This window comes from Microcaecilia unicolor, chromosome 9 (assembly GCF_901765095.1).
Source record: "Microcaecilia unicolor chromosome 9, aMicUni1.1, whole genome shotgun sequence".
NCBI lineage: Eukaryota > Metazoa > Chordata > Amphibia > Gymnophiona > Siphonopidae > Microcaecilia > Microcaecilia unicolor.
Window position 1 is genome coordinate 178595699 of NC_044039.1, and position 20921 is coordinate 178616619.

Genomic DNA, 20921 nt, shown 5'->3' on the forward strand with positions numbered 1-20921 from the left:
AAAATATGCAGAAGAAGATTTACATCAAGATTACCAGGGATATCTTCCAAAAGTGAGTCTAGTTTGGGTGAAGATCTAGTTGGTTGGTTTATAATATTTCTAAGTATCTCATGGGGGCTCGATAGCTTAAAAAATACAGTGTTACAGAGCCTCTTAATTCTAGATCATTGATTCTACTTCAGGTCAGTAGGTACTTGAAAGGGTGACTTTTGTGAATTGAGGTGATCGTCTTAGTCTTGTTCCAAGAGCATTTAGTGGATCATAACCCTTTTCAGATTCCTAGAAATCTGTGAATTCTTTCGTACACCTTGTAAATGATTTTTGACAAGGAGAGAATGAAAAATAATTTTTGAAAAAATTGAGTATTTTTTAAAATGTATATTCATCAATTTAATAGGCTTGCTGGTGTAAAATAATTACACATTTCTTCCCCTTCCCCCTTTGTAGCACCTGATATTATCTGAAGACCGGAGTTGTATTTTAAAACTTTCTTTGGAGAAGCTTAGGTTTCTTGAAGACCCAGAAGTCTACCTACGAAGGTCTGTATTAATAAACAACCTACTGAGGAAGATACATCTGGAGGCAGAGAAGGAGAGCTATGAGTATTTTAAGGAAGATCCTTGCTATCAAACTGCATACTCTGATGCAAGAAAACGGCTGAAACTAATGGTCCAAGACTGCTGTTCTCAGTCTGTTTTCTATGAGGAGCTACATTCATTGCATATTGTGCCTTATTCTCCAGAGAACATCCTTTATGGGATGGGCTACACCAACAGCCATCTAGAGCAGAATTCACAGCTGCTTATTTATAAAGTGAATGAGGGTGGCTTTTAGACCCTATAATATTTAGTTTCTGGATGGCTGGACTGTTTATCAGAGGGCAAGCTGCTATGAGGCATTCATTGCAAACTTTATGTAAGATCAAATGAGGATGTGCACAGTGAACTGAATGGAGAGTGTATGCATTAGCAATCAGCAGTGACCAGTGTGTCATTTAAGTTGCACAAAAGGTATGTTCAAAAATTACATACGTTCCTAAAGTGGAGATCAGCTTTTAAATGAAAAGATCTGCAGTTTATTTTCTGCAGATGAAAGTATGTGATGCCAAAATAAATTATTAACAGCAATTTCATTTATATATGCTTAATGTTAGGGTTTTCAATGTGATAATGACATATTAACCAAATATAACAAAAGCATTATTAAATGAGACATTGAGAGCTTTTATTTTGTTCTTCTAAATTCTCATTTCTTTTACTATTATATGCTTGCTATTTAATAGGCAAAACATTACTGGAGGCCAGAGAGAGGCTATTTCCTTATCTGATAGCTTCTAAATTCTAAGAATAATTTCAAACTCCTTCAGGCTGGCTGGCTGAAAATCTACTGTAACTCTGGGATCGAGTACACATTTTAATACACAGAGCTTCTGAAAATGTCCCTTTAGATTAACTAGTCACTTCCCCCCCCCCGTTTACAAAGCCATGCAACACTGGCGACACAGCCCATTCAAAGTGAATGGGCTGTGTCGGCATTAGCGCGGCTTTGTAAACAGGATATTTTGTGATTTAAAAAAAATATATATATATTTTAGAGATTTATTAATGTAAAAATCTGCACTATTATGATTAACTGGTTTTAGGGTTGGATGTGCATGTTTGTATGTGTGTGTTTATTTAAATTTATTTTGTCATCAAAATTACCTTTGAGAAAGGAAGCTGATATGTTGGGAGCATACCAAAGAGAAGTGTTTAGGATGAGAATGGCATAAATGACAGTAGAGAAAAAGTGAAGGTTTGTACGATGGTATAACTATTATCAATTAAACAGAACCCCCGCCCCCCCCCCCCCCCCCAAACCCCTAAATGTTCAGTAACTATTAAAGAGAAATTCATTGCACAGAATTTCTAGGAACATAGAGTGAAAGAAGCAGCTTTGAACCTTAGTATTATGGGCTATGTCCTTTCATTGCCGAAAGCCTTTGTACTCTAGACTGAATGTTAGTGATCGTACAGTGATCCATGTTCACTGTGTATGAGTTCTGCATACATGTTTAACTAGGTGAAAAACTATTTTTATAATAGATGACCCATTCCAATTTGTTTCATTACAGAAAATACTCTTTCTTCATTGTTTTGAGAAACAGCATGTATTTGGAAAATACTGGCTGGCTAATTTTGAAAATATGGAGTCAGATTTGTAACTGTTTCTCAAACTACAATGCCTTATTCAGATTAACTTATAGTAAGAGTGATACAGAAGAAAAAGGGATAGAAGACTAAGGGACATATTTACTAAGTTGCATTTAACAGCTAGCATGAGTTTTACTGCACAGTAGACATTAGCCTGGACCTGAAACAGCCACTTTGATAAAAAATCCCATGCTGGCTGTAACACTGGTAGGGGCAGGACCCAGGTGTGACTTGGATGGGTTAAAAGCATGGTCAGCTTTGACACCTAGCATGAAGGTCTGTACCACACACAGCTATATAGACTGTCGATAGCACAGCTGCACTTAATGCCTTCTCCCATGGCTCCCTCTAAAGGTCCAATCCCCCCCTCCCATGTATAAACCTTGACCCCTGGAACACTCAAACCCAATCACCCCCAAATCTCAAATCTGACCCATCCCACCAATAAACTGCTAGGGGTCATTGATGCCATTTTGGATCTCATCACTGACCTGGGCAGCAGCAGAGGATCTCTGTTACCATGGTCCACTCATCCACAAATGCTGATCCCTGGGTAGGTTCTGGGTGGAGTTGGGAGGTAGGGGGAGGGTAAGGTTCAGGTAGGGTTGTGATGTTTAGAGCAGGGTTTTGATATCAGGGGCCAGGTTAGGTCTCTCGGGGACTTAGGTTTGTGTCATCAGGGGTTGGATATGTGTCATCAGGGTTTCAGGTTTGTCATCGGAGGGAGGTTCATCAGACATATGTGCAGGGAATTGGAGCATTGAATGTATGTGCAGGAGATTGGAGGACTAGATATGTGTGTGTGAGGTGTCAGGGGAGTTGGGATGTGCAGGGAGGGGGAGATCAGATTGGAAGAACCTTGTTGTGCATAATTGGGAACTCAGGGGTAGATCGGGGGTGGGGGGAGAGATTAGGAATGGGTTGTGATGCCCCAGGCAGTTTTCATTTTGAAAGTTAGGACCAGGATTGCGTTATATGTGTGGACTGATAGACAGGAGAGCTACGGCTGTTGGCCCAGACATGTAACACAGTGGCCGTGTGCTGTATTTCCTATGTGGTAAATGTAGGGTAGAGACAGGGTATGCCCCCTATATTTACCACGCGGGCTTTACACTACTGCATGTTTATCTTTGCTCTAACATGTGGTAAGTGCACAGCCTTACCTCATTTTATTAAACAAGCCCGTAAATAAAGCATAATCTGAATAATCAGATTAAAATGCAACATTGGCAGTAAAGAGATCTGAAAATCCACATGGAAGTTGTAGTGAACAACTTTTACATTGCCCCCAGAACTCAGTGATGTTTTCCCATTTTCCAGTTTCATCTACAGGGAAGTACTCTATAAGAAGGCAATGTAATTTTATGAGTGAAATTTTTATAACATTTTATAGTTCTGGCCAGAGAGTAGATTTCTTTTGTATTAATATGCAAAACATGAGCTCTCAGGAGGTACAAAGAATCATAGTAACATAGTAGATGACAGCAGTTAAAGACCTGCATGGTCCATCCAGTCTGTTCACTACTACTACTACTATAAATCATTTCTATAGCGCTACCAGTCGTACGCAACACAGCAAGATAAACTCATAGCATAAGGTATAATATGATACTGCATATATATATTTGATCTTGATTTGTCCTTGCTACTCCAGCCCATCCAAATCTGTCCAGCCACGATCAGGGTACAGACCATAGAAGTCTGCCAGGCACTGGTCTTGTTCTACAACTACTAAAGCTGAATTTGTCCAGCCATGATCAGGGCACAGAACATAGTAGTCTGCCTAGCACTGACTTTGCTTCCCAATTATTTATTTATTTGTTGCATTTGTACCCCACATTTTCCCTCATATTTGCAGGCTCAATGTGACTTACATAGTACCGTGAGGTGTTAGCCACCTCCGGTGATGAAACAAATACAGAGTGATGTTGTTTCAGAACATTAGAGAATCAAGAGAAGAAGAGTGATATGTTCATTGCAGGTTATGGCTTCGTTCTGTTGCTGAGTTCAGTTACTTAAGTTGGATCAGTAGTGTATGCCTTTTCGAACAGATTGGTCTTTAGTGATTTCCAGAAATTGGGGTGATCCTGCGTTGTCTTTATCACTTTTGGTAATGCGTTCCATAGTTGCGTGCTTATATAGGAGAAGCTGGATCCGTAAATTGATTTGTACTTGAGTCCCTTGCAGCTAGGGTAGCGAAGATTTGCCCATGAGCTCATGATGTGGAAGCCGAGGTTAATTTCATTGGTGATTTTTTTCAGATCATGTTTGAAAGGGATGTATATTGTAACGTCGTCTGCATAGATAAATGGGTTAAGGCCCTGAGTGGATAAGGACTTGGCTAATGGGGTCATCATTAGGTTGAAAAGGATCGGTGATAGTGGTGATCCTTGAGGTACTCCGCAATCTGCCTTCCAGGGTGATGATATGGTAGTGTTCACTTTCACTTGGTAGGTTTATTGTGGTTAGGAAACCCTTAATCCAGCTAAGTATGGTTCCGCCGATCCCGAAGTAGTCTAGGAGTCTGAGCAGTATACTATGGTTCACCATGTCGAATGCACTGGACATGTCGAATTGGAGGAGAAGTATACTTTGCCTGTTGCAATTTCCTGTTTGAATTTGGCCAGGAGGGTTGTTAGCACTGTTTTGGTGCTGTGGCGGGGTCGGAATCCTGATTGTGATTCATGTAGTATTGAGAATTTTTGTATGTAGTCGGTCAGTTGTTTGGTTACCATATTTCCATCAACTTGACTGCTAGTGGGATAGATGCTACTGAGCGGTAATTGGTGATGTCGTTTGTTTTCTTTTTGGTATCTTTTGGTAAGGGGGTGAGTAGAATGTTGCCGTTCTCCTTTGGGAAGAGGCCTTGTTGGAGCATGAAGTTTATGTGAGATGTGATATCTGTTATGAAGTGAGCGGGGGCGGATTTTAAAAGGTGACTGGGGCAGGTGTCCAGTTTGCAGTGAGTGCCGACCCTGTTAATCGCCTGAGCCATTGTTTCGGTAGTGAGGGGAGCAAATTTTGACCAGATATGATCCGCTGGGAATTCTAAGGTTGGGTCTAAGCCATTGATGACATTTTCGATATCGGCAGTGTTTTGAGGAAGGCTGTTTCGTAATTTTACAATTTTTTCATTGAAGTATTTGGCTAGATAATCTACCGATGGGATGTCTGAGTTGGTTGTGGTGACTGGGGTGGTGTCCAGTAGTTTGTGTACCCCCCCCCCCCCCCCCCCCGGGTGCACGCCGCTGGGGGGGCGCCGCGCGCACCTGTCCTCCGTTCGTTCCATGCTTCTTCTCTGCCCCGGAACAGGAAGTAACCTGTTCCGGGGCAGAGAAGAAGCATGGAACGAATGGAGGACAGGCGCGCGCGGCACCCCCCCAGAGGCGTGCACCCGGGGCGGACCGCACCCCCCCCCCTAGGAACGCCACTGAAGATTGATCATGCTGGTGAAAGCTTCTTTTTATTTTTTCTTCCTTTTCCAACACTCTACCCTTCTAAGTGTTCAAATCCTGAAATTAAATGTTGCAGTTAGCAGCCCTTTTCATTACCAAGTTCACCAAAATAGTATGTTAAGTACTAGAACACTGTGTTCATGGGCTTAATTACAACAAGAATGATTATATAACATTTTTATTCCTGAATAATTTATAAGGCTGATTCTTTTTTGAGCCAATAGCTTTACGATTGTGGCCTGAACACTTGGCAAAACTACTGTCTATGAGCTGCATTTAAAGTCTGTTTTGAATAAAATGTAAAGGACTTCTCACATTTTTTAAAACATGATGTACCATGGTATAATAGAACTTAACTGAAATAATTAGTATATATTATAAATACTTTGGGATGGTTATTTAATCAAAGCCCCTTGTAAAAGATTGTTTAATAGAACATAACAGCACATGGTAAGTGAAGGTTGGTATTAGCCCACATTCTTTATAATCCTTTATAATTCCCAATAGTTTAATTTATTGATGCAGAAAATAAAAAGGAAATCCAAGCAAATGATCAGAATTATCTGTGGGAAAATCCATGCCCTTTTTTTTTTTAAATCTCTTAACACAGAGGGGACAAATCTGAGCAATTCACACTGTTGCAGGCTGCATTAACAGTTTAGTGTATGTCTATACTTGAACTAATTTTCAAAGAGAGACTACCCAGGCACCTGCTGTTTTATGAGCAACAGCTCAGTAATAAAGCAGTACAATGATATCTGTGTACGTTGTTTTCCTTCTCTGACTTGCACCCCTTTTGGAACATCTGTTTTTAATTTAGCCTGTGACGCTCATTTTCGAAGCACATGGACATCTCAAAGTGTTGAAACGGACGTCCATGTGCTTGAAACATCCAAATCTTGATTTTGCAAAGGCAGAATAGGGCCGTCCAACACCGCAGTAAGTCCAAATAGCAAGGGGGCGTGTTCTGGGTATGTTTTGAGCAGGACTAGGGAGGGCCTGAAATCTGAATGTCCAACAGCGATTACCGAAGGGTAAGAAATGTCAATGTCTAAAAAGAAGGATGTCCTTATTTAGACCTTGTTTCTGGAATGTCCAAGTTACAGAAAGGTGCTATGATTGCGCAGCTGTCCAATGGAGGGATCTAAGACCTGACACATCCTTAATCCCCCAGTAGTTGCTGTCCCTCCCTCTCTCTTCTTTGAAAGTGAAACCAGGAGGGAATAGCAAGCGCTATGACAGCTTCAATTATGGGTATTCTTAGCAAAGCAGGAAGCAAGTCAGGAATAGCCTAGTGATTGGTGCAGTGGACTTGTACCCAAGGGATCCAGGCTCAAATCCCATATTTTTTTTTGTTACATTTGTACGCTGCGCTTTCCCACTCATGGCAGGCTCAATGTGGCTTACATGGGGTAATGGAGGGTTAAGTGACTTGCCCAGAGTCACAAGGAGCTGCCTGTGCCTGAAGTGGGAATCAAACTCAGTTCCTCAGTTCCCCAGGACCAAAGTCCACCACCCTAACCACTAGGCCACTCCTCCACTGTTGCTACTGTTTGAGATTCTACATGGAATGTTGCTATTCCACTAGAAGTCGGCCCTTGCAGATCACCAATGTGGCCGCGCAGGCTTCTGCTTCTGTGAGTCTGACGTCCTGCACGTATGTGCAGGACGTCAGACTCACAGAAACAGAAGCCTGCGCAGCCTTCTACATGGAATGTTGCTAGTGGAATAGCAACATTCCATGTAGAATCTCCAATAGTATCTATTTTACTTTTGTTACATTTGTATCCCGCACTTTCCCACTCATGGCAGGCTCAATGCGGCTTACATGGGGCAATGGAGGGTTAAGTGACTTGCCCAGAGTCAGAAGGAGCTGCCTGTGCCTGAAGTGGGAATCGAACTCAGTTCCCCAGGACCAAAGTCCACCACCCTAACCACTAGGCCACTCCTCCACTCAGTGCTTTTATATATTTTTTTAATACTTGTGAGACCTCTAGAAAAAGAAACACACCTACTGTACCTAAATATAGAAGACACCTGCAAGCCTGAAGGCTATTGAAATGGTGTACATTCAGATACAGTAGATATTTTTTTCTTTTCCTGGAGGTCTCACAATTACAAAATAAAAGAGTTGAAGTTGGATTTGACCCTGGGTCCCTAACCACTAGGCTGACCCTCTGCTGCTGTGTGTGGTCATTTTCTAAGAATTCTGCTATACAGACGTCTATGTCACTTGTTTTTCCCCCATTCAAAATTTGGATGTTTCAGTTTGTAAAATGGATGTTCATGCTGGACATTTCCAGCACATGCACATCCGTCTCATGTATTTTCGAACAGGCTGTATCCTGTTCAAACATACATGTGAGATGAACATCTGTTTGAGATGTTCTGACTTGGACGTCGCTATTCTTATTTGGTCGTACTTTCGACAGTGTCCCTCATGTGTACTTTAGCTATGTCCTTTGAAAATTGTCCTTGCAATGTACTGTATTGTATGTTTTGAACTTTAGCATTGCTTTTACTAAAGTGTAATTAAGTTTTGTACTTACCATGTTGTAAATGTAAAGCCCATGTGCTTATCTGTTGTGGAGTTACCAGCATCTTCTCATTACAGTTACCACAGAAAAAGTCTTCACCAATCAGGCGGTAGAATGAGCACAGATAATTGGAAGGCGGTAATTTATAGAATACTGCAACAGTGATAGCGTGTGTTAAGTTACCAACTGAAATGCACAATCGACACCTGTTTCCCACCTATATAACCTACCTATTTCCACCACATTACAGAGTATGCAGTTAGCATGTGCATTAGCAGGTACTATCATACCAGTATGGTACACATCCTATATAATAAAACTCACCCTCAACGTTCTGAGGACACTGACGTCAATGCAGCCAAGCCACTGACGTCACTTCCGTCATGAAGGGTTCGTGGCGGTGAAGCCACCGAAAGCACCAAGTCTCTGGGCCCCGCCCTTGCGTCAAATGTGATGACGTCGAGGGCGGAGCAATGGCGTCACGTATCGAGGGCGGAGCAATGGTGTCAGTGGCTTCAGAACCAAGAAGCTCATGAAGGTGCGTTCACGAGGTCTGGACCAATGGCGTCAGTGGCTTCAGAACGATGAACGGGTGGGTGGGTAGGTAGGGAGGGGGGGGGGTGTTGGGGAGGAAAACCTTGCTAGCGCCCATTTCATTTGCTCCAGAAATGGGCCTTTTTTACTAGTTAGTATATACATTATTATATTATAAGGGCCCTAAAGGTGTCTCTATGCATCAGATAGGGTAATATATGAAAATATGACAAAGAAAGCTGTTTAAAATAATATTTTTTAAATAAGAATATGTCAAAGTATGTGCAATACTTTCATTAGGTGTTGCACTATCATTATTCCCAGTTCAAAAATTTTGTGCTTTACTTATTTAATCATTTCTAAAAAATGAAGTAGATTATTCAGAAATTACGTATTCATTAATAACATATTTATTCTGACATTAAACTTGATTCAGGAAATACTTCTGTGTATGGTGTTCTTTATATGGAACATTTTCTGACTTGTATTCTGTTAACATGATGAAGCTTGTAAATCAATGTGTTGATTATAAATAAAACAAATTGATTATGTTGCTTCTGCCCTGCAAGGTACATGCAGTATGGCTCTGTGGTTACACATCTGTGTAAAGGGCAAATGTGCATTCCTGTAAAACCTTTCTTAATGACTCCTGGAAATGTATTGTGTGCATTTGAAAATATTTGCGGTGGATCCATACCAAAATTGCCCGACACAGCTACACGATTGCTTAAACAGCTGCATCTAGAACTGCGAAATGTTTTCTATATTAAAATGGATTTGTCCTACTAGGCAAATGCACGGCCGTGCCTTAATTTCCTCTGTGTATCTAAGCCTCTGTATATTTTCTGTGAAAAGTGCAAAATACAATATCCTTGGCAAGACTCTGACGTAGAGATTTATATATTTCTACACAAGGGTGAATTACAAATATCAGTTGGAATTATGAAGGTTGTGAGTAATTTAATCTGTTTTCTTTGCTTTCTTCATTTTAAATATTCTGTTGACCATGAAAGTCAGATTAACTCCAATTCCTTTTTCTCAACTGGGTCCTGGAAGAGCAGAGATATGCTGTAACTTGCCCAAGGTCACAGAGTTAGCGGCAGATGGGAGTCATGAATTCATGACCCAGGACATCTCATGAATCATCAGAGAATACCCTGTTAGAGTGGGATCCGGGGATAATTCTATAAAGTGGGTGCCAGCATTTGCGCACCAAGTATAAGCGTAAATTTCCATAATACTGGCATATATGCAAGTTATAGACTGGAGGACTAGCCTAGTGGCTGATGCAGTGCCCTGAGAACCATGTTACCCTGGGCAAGTCACTTAACTTTCCATTGCCCCAGGTACACAAATACTTGGATTGTGAGCCTACTAGGAACAAAGAAAGTACCCGTATGTAATTTTCAAACTGCTTTAGTTGTGCCACAGAAAGGTAGTATATCAAATGCATTACCCTTATGGGAGCAATTCTCAACAGATCACCCAAAGTTAGGCACCAGGATGCTGTACAGATTCTATACTGTCTTTTACTTTTATTTAATCCTTATTGTACTTCGTTTTAAAATTTGATGTAAGCCACATTGAACCCAAACTTTGTTTGGTATAATGTGGGGTATAAATACTATAAATAAATAAATATTGGAAATTAAGTGCCTAATTGCCATTTTAGAATACTAGCACAAGTCCACAGTTAATGTCTAACTTTAGTCGCGAGTACTTATGCTAGTTCAATGGCTGGTATAAAAGCTCAGGCCTAACTACTGTCAGGTGCGTAACTAACAGTATTCTATAACCTTATCATGTAAGTGCTAGGCATCCCCTCCCACATCCATACCCCCTAACAGTTGCACACTAAAGGGGTTAGGCAGTAAGTGTAGTTATTCGTGCAATTACAAATTAGATCCAGTTAGAGCCAATACACCAATTAGCAGCTGATTTTATAGTTAAGTTATGCACAATATAGCAGTATTCTATAACTTGCATGCACAATTTTCAGTGTCAATCATAAAATTGGGCTTGCACAATTATAAAGGCAGTTCTCTAAAGGGCACCTGCATAAAGGCACCAATAGTGTGCACTAATTTATAGAACAAGAGCGGAGGAGTAGCCTAGTGGTTAGTGCAGTGGACTTTGATCCTGGGGAACTGACTTCCATTCCCACTGCAGCTCCTTGTGACTGTAGGCAAATCACTTAACCCTCCATTGCCCCTGGTACAAAATATGTACCTGAATATATGTAAACCGCTTTGATGTAGTTGCAAAAACCTCAGAAAGGCGGTATATCAAGTCCCATTTCCATTTCCCTTATGCACATGAATGACATTATAACGTGGCATTTACATGCATATGTGCTAGGTGATATTCTATAAAATTGTCATGCTAGTCTTATGGTGCATAATAGAAAATGGGCTGTATCAGTGGGGGAAACATGGGCAAGTCATGGGTGTTCTGCCTAGCAATGCTGCATCTCATAGAGTAGTATCAGATTCATGCATTTCAAGGCACATTTAGGCATTCCGGCTTATGCCTGCCATTGACCTGGTGTAAGCTGTTGCGCCTAGGTTTTGGCACGCTAAAGCAGCTTTGTGTGTCTATAATGGGTTAAGCGCACTTTAATGCCATTACAGAATTTGTGCTGAGCATGTTTCTTTGTTGTGCCTACATTTAGGCGCCACTTGCCCCATATAGAATTAGGGGATATATGTGCACAATTAGAAAATGAAGAGGCAATAGACCACAAGAGAAAAAAAAAACAATCTGAAGTCAAATGGAGTGATCTCAAAAAAACAAAAAAGGTAAAACCATTATCAACTAGTTGGGACCTCTGCTGGTGACCTAGATTTATGTTTTCTGAAGCATAGTTCCTGGTAGTATTGGTTGGGAAGACTATAAATTTCACTAACTGATCTTAGCAATATTTCACTAGCTTGTTTTATCTGTTACCCCTGGTGCAGTCATTTGGGTGAAACATGACAATGTTGGGTGTTTTATTCTCCTAAATTTTAATAAAGTATCCACAAAATAATTGACAGTAGTTTTACCCCCCTTTTTTGAGACCACTTCACTTTTCTTCTGTTATGTAGACACATACATGCATAAATGTCAATGTTCCAGGGTTATGTGCTATTCTATAACATGGCGCCTAAATGTCATGGCTAATAGTTGAAGGTGGATGTATATGTAGTGTGGGTAGGGTGCACAGTTATGCACATAAATTATGACTACTGTATGTGTATTTTCCAGCAGTCTAGGTTCAAGCATTTATACCAGCTCTATGGTTTATTATGCCAAATATACCACCCTTCCTGTAAAACATAATAGGGCAGTTTGTAACAACAAATTAAAGGCAGAGAAAAGGAGGAAAAGGAATGCCAAATTCATAGAGTAAAAAATAGAAAAGGGCAGTCAGGTATACCTATACTCTAGACTATACACACCTGCCCTCTTCACTCATCATAAGCCATTTGACTAAGGTAGGTTTTTAATCTATTGTATTAATGAATTTCTATTCCGCTTTTAACCCGAAGGTTGCAGAGTGGATTACAAGCAATAAAAAAAAACTTTCCATAAAAGTAGGAATTAACAATAAAAGACAAAGAAGTCAGAGGTAGCAATATCTATTAACCTGACTAACACAAACATCATTCCTATCTAGCAATTACAATCAGTGCTTTGAAAAGAAATAGGTTTTCAGAACCTTTCTAAACAAGAGATAAGATTTAATTTGTCAGATTTGAATTGGAATACTATTCCAGACTTTAACACTTTGAAAACAGAATGTTCCCAAATTGATTTACAATTTATATTTTTCATAAAAGGGACATTCAGTAAAAATCTTTCTCTACTCTTTGAATTAAATCCGTTACCTGACAATGCTGCTTTGAATTTTGGAAAGAACAGTTTTGTATGCAGAGGTAAGGGCATGGGACTCCATAGGAAAGGAGCAATACAGAAGAATGTGCTATGGTGAATAGATTCTAGGAACACAACATGAGGGGAAGGTAAGTGCATTTGATCGTCATGTAATATAGTAACATAGTAAATGACGACAAATAAAGACCTGAATGGTCCATCCAGTTTGCCCAACAAGATAAACTCATGTTGGAGGTGATCAGCACCCACTGGCTTCCATAGAGTTGGCTTCTATAGCTTAAATTAAGTCTTAATGTCATTTGAATCTCCAAGATGTACATCCAGCACAAAAGGGCACACAAGGCTTGCTGAAAACAAATAACCACTCAGGAAACAGGGGCAAAGATACCATAAATACAAGACAGAAATAGGCAAAGCCAGCTACAGTAAACACTCCAGAGGCAAAATATCTTTTCCTGGAAGGCATTTTCCTTCTAATCTGAAGGTTGCAGATTCAAAGCTGACTGGTGCCTTGGGGGACCACCCCCCTCTTAAATTTAATGACACTGGAATGAAGCTTGTCATTTTGGAGTTTATTCGTGTCAAATGTTAGAAATATCAATAACATTTTCCATATCATTTCAAACATTTGCACATCCCAAGCATCTATCATCCTTGGACTTGTGACTTCCTAGCTTCAACTCCTATGAAGTCCTCTGGATCCTCAGCTTCTCTATTAGAATTAAAAATGGTTCCTTCCAATCCTTCTCCAGAGGCCTCCCTTAGCTCTTTATTTGATATTTAACACTTGCTGGTGGTGTATTGGCTTAGTCGGCAAAGACACAATAGCATGGCACTCTGCCCTTGTAAATTTTCAAAGGTCAATTATGAGCTTAACTCTCAAAGTTGTGAACATAAAAGTCTTTGGAGTATAAGGCCCTTAGATTGAGCCCACTAGGGACAGAAAAAGTACTTGTATATAATATGTAAACTGCTTTGGTTGTACTACAGAAAGGCGATATTTCAAATGCACTGCCTTTACCCTTGATGGACCTGTGGTCTGTCCCAGTATGGCAATTCCTATATTCTTATGTATTCTCCTTGGAGCTGGGTTAGTGCCCTCTGTAATACCAGCCAATTCCTTAAGAATTAGCCCTTTACTTTCTCCTTGTTTTTTACGGGTTGGAGTAATGCATTTTCTTTCATATACTGTACTTCATACAAAGGGGAAACTCCTGTAGTGTCTCCCATTGGTTGTCCAAATTTTATTGCAGGCTTATAATTTACAAATAACTGATGACTGTAACACAATTCCAAATCCTTGTTAAAAACAATTGGCATCCTTTCAAAATGATGGTAGGCTGGTAATGAAATTATACAAACAGATAAAATATGCAGAAATTTGTAACAGATCATAGATTCAATTGTTCCAGTCCAAGTTTAAAGCTTGCCAGTTCTATACATCTGACAAAAACTAGGCTTTCTGTGAACTGAAAATGTAATTTCTGTTTTTCTTTAGAAAATAGTGTTTGAAAGACCTTGAATAAAAAGAAAATGTGATTACATATAGGTCACAACTGGGCTTTCAATAATGCAGAAAATTGAGGACCCCTTTTATTAAAGTTTGTTAAGCTTTAATATGCTTTTAGCATTTTGTGATATTTTTTTCCAGTTTATGTATGCTAATCATGTTTAATTTTTTTTTATATTTTGGGAGGGGACATGTCACAGGTGGAGAATGGGTGTTGAAGTGTTATTCAGCTAGTGCATTCAGGGGGTCTTTTACTAAAGCTTAGCTCGAGTTATCTGCAGCAGGGCCCATAGGAATAAAATGGGCCCTGCTGCAGATAACTTGAGCTAAGCTTTCATAAAAGACCCCCTCACATTAGCATGAGCTAACTGGATAACACAGACTTAACTCAGGAGCATCTCGTGCCTCCTAAATAAGAGGCTGTAATTGTTTTGCAGGTCTTACATCTAATGGCAAAATTAGTGCAAGACCTGCAAAAAAATGTTTTTAAACCATAAATACTGCTGCATTAAATCTGGGGTTAAAACGTGTTAACCCCAAAGTTTAATGCATTTTAGTAAAAGGGCTTTGCAAAATTGCAGTAAAATACAACTGAACTAATCCCCCCTTTTACAAAGCCACACTAGTGGCTGCCAGTGTGGTAATGCCAACATAGCCCATTCAAAGTGAATGGACTGTGTTGGCATTACCGCGCGGCAGCCACCAGCGAGATTTTGTAAAAGGGGGGCAGGGGATAAGTTAGCAGCATAAAAGATTTGCAAAAGTTTCTTGTATGTATAAGCACTTTAGTACAATTTTAAATTAAAATAAGTATCAAACTTATAGTTCAGTTGGATATGAATTTTAGAATTGTACTCATCTATTCCAAATCCATGCTGAAGCTGAGTTATAATCAGGTCAAACACTATTTCTGTACCCATGTACGTTTACAATCTAAGTTGTACCTGACGTAATGGAGAGTGAAGTGACTTGCTCAAGATCACAAGGGTTATCAGTGAGAGAAGCAGGGTTTGATCTCCAATTTTCCTGGCCGTCAGACTGATGCTGTAACCACTAGGTTATTTTTCATAATAAAAACCATAAGGGTGGTCAAAAATGAAAATATTTTCTAAAGAAAAAAGTTCATAATACTGCGCTTCCTGTTCCTCCACCCCCCCCCCTCCTTTTCATAAGAACAGCCATTCTGGGTCAGACCAATGGTCCATTTAGTCTAGTCCACTTCTCTCTCTCTCTCTCTCTATCCCTTTCATTATTTCCCACCATTCATCACCCCTTCATTTGCTGTTAATGCTCTCATTTTAGATTCTTCAGATTCCCACAGCTTTTATTCTTCACCTATCATTTCCTTTATCAGGGATGGCTTTAACCATTAGGCAGGCTAAGTGGTCACCTTGGGCAGCAGTTTCTTGGGGGCAGCAAAGAACTGCTGTGGTCAAAGCAAAACAATAAATCCTGGCAAAGAAACATCAGGCATAGATCTACCCACTGGGAGAACAGACCACTTTCAATAGACTATTGTGAACTTTTTTCTTTAGAAAATGTTTTCATTTTTACCCACCCTTATGGTTCTAGTGTGAAAAAAAACAACCTAGTAGTTACAGAATCAGTCTGAGGGCCAGGAAAATTGGGGCAATATTACCAAATCAGTGTGAAAATTGGGGCAATAATACCAAATCAGTGTGAAATCTGCACAACGTGGTGATAGCTGGATTTCACACGATCTGGTATTATTGTCCCTGATGCAGCCCTGGGTAGGGCAAAATATGGCCACATTGAGCACATGTTTTTAACCCCTCAAGTGTTGTGACAAAAATTGAACTACTTCGCATTCTGGTCTGCTCATCTTCTGCCGCTTTCAAAATGTGTGCCAATGGGGACCACAGGTATTTATGTACCTGTATCCTTTGCACCTGCTATGAAACATTGTACTACTTTTATGCACATTGAAGAGGGTAATTTTCCAAATGTCCCCACCTAATAATCAATTGTAACACAGCTAGATCCATTTGAAAACAGTCTTCCCTATACCAAATTGTTCATATGTAGACCATGGAAGTTCTAGAGCCTTCAAGAGACTGAATTTCTGGGAGGAGATTTAGGTAATTCTGAAATTTTGACTCCCCCCCCCCCTTCTGAAGAATTTTGATCCCTATATTCCTGATTTCAAATGAAAGCAGCAAAATTGCATATACCATAATGCACTGGAATCTAGTTCATAAAACAGCTACAAAAATTGGGCCACTTGGTGGTTTTCTTAAGTTCCTAGATATTGTTCTCTTGTGATGAATGTGATAGCAAACAGCATATTTTCTAGTTATATACAGGGCTAAATATCTCCAGTATCCCAGAGATGGATTTCTTTTCTTGGTTCTGTGCATTGTTGTATATTTTTTCCTGCTTTTCCTTGAGAAGGTAATCATGCACTTTGCCTCAGAATGTTTTGGTTTGCTATTCTTTAAATACTGGTAAATATTGTCCAGTTTCAACACTTTTATCTATAAAAGCAAATCAATACCATTTAGTTAGCTTCTGCTTACATTGGCTATTATCAAGTAAAAAGAGCAACTCAAAGCCACAAATTCCTACCATCCTGAGATGTAGTTTTTAAAATCTTATTTCCTTTCCAATTTCCCTCTGAGACATTTCCCTTTCAATTAATTATCATCATGATATTCATAAAGACAGCAGTACAAATTTCCAAACAGTTTGGTTTCTGCTCTTCCCTATAAAGAGATCCCTAAGTTTCTGCCTGTTGAGAAGTGCTGGACCCTTCAGTTACTCTATCAGAATAAAGAAGTTTTGACCTAAAGTTCCTAGATGAAATAAATGACTGCTTCATGGAGCAACTGGTTCAGAAACTGATTAAGAAGGAGAGCAATTCTAGATCTAGTCTTTAATGGAATGCAGGATTTGGTACAAGAGGTAATGGTGTTGGGTTGGGCTATAGTGATCATAACATGATCAAATGTGAGATAATAACTGGAGAGATGACACTAAGGAATTCTACTGTAGCAGCATTTTATTTTGATCCCTTTACTGCACCTTGATGCCTCACAGGATCCAGCATCCTGCGGGATCCTGGTACTGCTGGTTGCTGAATCCCAGGGCAAGAGAATAATGCTGCTTGCGAACCATCTCACAAGCAGTGTTATACCCCTAGCCTGATTATCCCAGGCCTGCGGATCTGGATCTCTCTAGGCTTCTGGGTCCCTCCGACCTAAGCACCCCCCCCCCCCCCCCCCATGTACAAGGCCTGCCTACCTGCCCTAGAGGCTACCTTTAAAAGTCATTGGTGGTCCAGGCAGGGTCAGGTCTTTGGGATGCATGGGGAGCTGTCCAAGAATCGGGGGGAGGGGGTCTTCAGGGTCCATAGGTCTTCAGGCAGGAGCTCTGTCCAGTCCATGCACTGGCTTCAAAATGGCACTCCCTAGAGATAGAAGACCCTCTGGACAACAACTCACACACACCCATGGACCGACCCTGGACCACCATTGATTTTTAAAGGTAGCCCCTATAGGGGGTGGGCAGACCTTGTGCAGCAGGGGCTTGTCAAAAAGGAAAACAGAAAATGCCCAGGAGCATCAGGCCTTGGCTTTGCAGCCCGATGCTCCTGGATGGTAAAATAATCCCAGCAAAAAGCTAGGGTTATTTTACCATGACTTTTGGGCCCTAACATGACTTGTGGTGTATTACTACAAGTTGTGTTAGGGTATTTGCATAGTAATCAGATGCGAAACATGCATTTGTGTATTTTGCATCTTATTACTGTGTAACCTGCAATAACTTAAATATTGCCAGGGTATTTTTAGTTAAGCAGCATTAGGGTTGTGTTAAGGGCTAATTAATACGACTTAAAGCCCTAATGCAGCTTGATGAATTCCCCTTCCTAAATCAGGCATGGACATTGTTTAAAAATACAATCTTGGAAGCACAGACCAGAAGCATTCCAAGTATTAAAAATATGTATATATGATTTCTCTGTTTCTCTTGAGTGGAGGAGTAGCCTAGTGGTTAGTGCAGTGGACTTTGATCCCAGGGAACTGAATTAAATTCCCACTCCAGCTCCTTGTGACTCTGGGCAAGTCACTTAACCCTCCACTGCCCCTGGTACAAAATAAGTACCTGAATATATGTAAACCGCTTTGAATGTTGTTGCAAACTCCTGAGAAAGGTGGTATATCAAGTCCCATTTCCCTTTCCCCCTTTCTTTGCCACACTGCAGTGCAGATGTGAATAATGGTATTGTAAATCCACCTAATTAATTAAACATTTGAATGGGTCAGAGAATTCAAATCTATCATTATCTATAAAAGATTGTACTTCTGAAATAAATGCAATTACACATAAACACAGCTACAATCACCTAAATATACTGGGATTGAGATTCAAAACATTATGTAGCCAATTGGGTGCTAGCTACTTAAGTGCTTTTGTTTAATTTTCCTGGGCCATAAAATGGATGAATTTTGCTCATGTAATTCAACATAGAGCCAAAATTTATCAGGAGTGTTCTGGGAGTGGAGTCTAAAGTTATCAGAGAGCTGCAGTGTTCAGCTGTTTTCTGTATAAATTATTTGGGATGAGCTGTCATTTGTGATTAAATATCAGTTACCAATAATAGTGTATACTCTTCTTAAAGAGTGCACACTATGTGTAAAGAAGTCACACTTTTCATAAAGTGTGTGTTTTCCAATCAATCATGCATGCATGTGAGATGGTTTGTGTATGCATGATGGTTTGCACATGCATGCACTAACTGGAAAGGAGTGTGTACTCTTGAAGAAAAGTATGCCCTCTTTATACATAGTGCACACTTTTTTTGCAAAGAGTGCAAATTTTTGTCAACATTTGTTCTAGAACATAAAAAAAAACAGGAAGAAAACATGAAAATAATAAATTATGGAGGTAATTTTGTAACAAGTCATTCTAGGTTTGGAGATGGAGAAGGTACCCACCTCTAGTCTATTTTATAAAGTGGAGTGAGGGCCAAGATGGCGTCAAGGACAGATGCTTGAGAGGAGCGCTTCGGTTTGCTTGGTCTGAGATAGTGCTACTGCACTCTGTGAGCTTTGCTGATGGGGAAGCGAAAAGGAGTAACCTATGCCCATAAACCTCCACTCATGGGAGCTCTGAAGCGCTCAATACAGACCATGATACCTGAATTACTGTCTTCTCAAGCAGTGGGTGCAATTCCTGTTTCAGGAGGTAAGCCCAAGATGGTGACAGTTCTCAGTGCACTGCAGACTGGGCTTCACTTTGCCCAGAACAATAGTTGGCAGTGCATCCCCACAACCCAGAAGCTCAGCAATGTAGAGGGAGGATGCCTTACTGTGGGGTCACGAGAATGGCACTACTTCTGAGAGTGGAGGTGCGGCTGGCTTGAATTCTTTTCTAGGACAATGTCCTGCCGCAGAGAGAGGGACAGTGCCCAGGCTGCTGAATTGTCAAATTCTTTGGAGGAGAGAGTTGTTCGTTTAGAGAGATGCAGAAACTGGCAGTAGTAAGTATGTTTTATAGGAAGCATTCAGAACTCTGGGCAATTCTCTTAAAGCTCCATTTGTTGGAATGAGGTCTAAAGTTGGAGTTGTGTAAACCAAGGTTCGAGTGCACAGGGACCTTGTGTTAAAACATGAAGAGCGTTTGGAAACTCAGTAAAGAAATTGGAAGAGGTGAAAATTTTGGAATTTACAATATTAAAAGTTAGGGAAGCTTTGCAACAGAAATAGGAGCACATGGAAAATCAGTTGAGGAAGACTGATTTGAGGTTTTTGAACTTCCCAAAATCTCTGGAAGTAGCTCTGCTGGAGATGGTTCATAAGTACTTTTGTGATATATTATCAGGATTATTTTCGAAAGAGAAGGACGCCCATCTTTCAACACAAATTGGAAGATGGGCGTCCTCACAGGGTCACCCAAATCGGCATAATCGAAAGCCGATTTTGGGCTTCCCCAACTGCTTTCCGTCGCAGAGATGACCAAAGTTCATGGGAGCGTGTGGGAGGCGTAGCGAAGGCAGGACTTGGGCGTGCCTAACATATGGGTGTCCTCGACCCATAATGGAAAAAAAGGCGTCCCTGACGAGCACTTAGACGACTTTACCTGATCCTGTTTTTCTTACGACCAAGCCACAAAAAGGTGCCCGAACTGACCAGTTGACCACCGGAGGGAATCGAAGATGACCTTCCCTTACTCCCTCAGTGGTCACTAACCCCCTCCCACCCTCAAAAAACATCTTTAAAAATCTTTTGTGCCAGCCTCTATGCCAGCTTCAAATGTCATACTCAGGTCCATCGCAGCAGTATGCAGGTCCCTGGAGCAGTTTTAGTGGGTGCAGTGCTCTTCAGGCAGGCGGACCCAGGCCCATCCCCCCCTACCTGTTTCACTTGTGGTGGTAAATATGAGCCCTCCAAAACCCACCAGAAACCCACTGTACCCACATCTAGGTGCCTCCCTTCACCCATAAGGGCTATGGTAATGGTGTACAGTTGTGGATAATGGGTTTTGGGGGAGCTCACCACACAAGGTAAGAGAGCTATGTACCTGCGAGCAATTTATGAAGTCCACTGTAGTGCCCCCTAGGGTGCCCGGTTGGTGTCCTGGCATGTCAGGGGGACCAGTGCAGTACGAATGCTGGCTCTTCCCATGACCAAAAGGCTTGCATTTGGTCGTTTCTGAGATGGGCGTCCTTGGTTTGCATTATCGACGAAAATCAGAAACGACCAAGTCTAGGGTTGACCATCTCTAAGGACGACCTAAATTTCAGGATTTGGGCATTCCCGACCATATTATCGAAATGAAAGATGGACATCCATCTTGC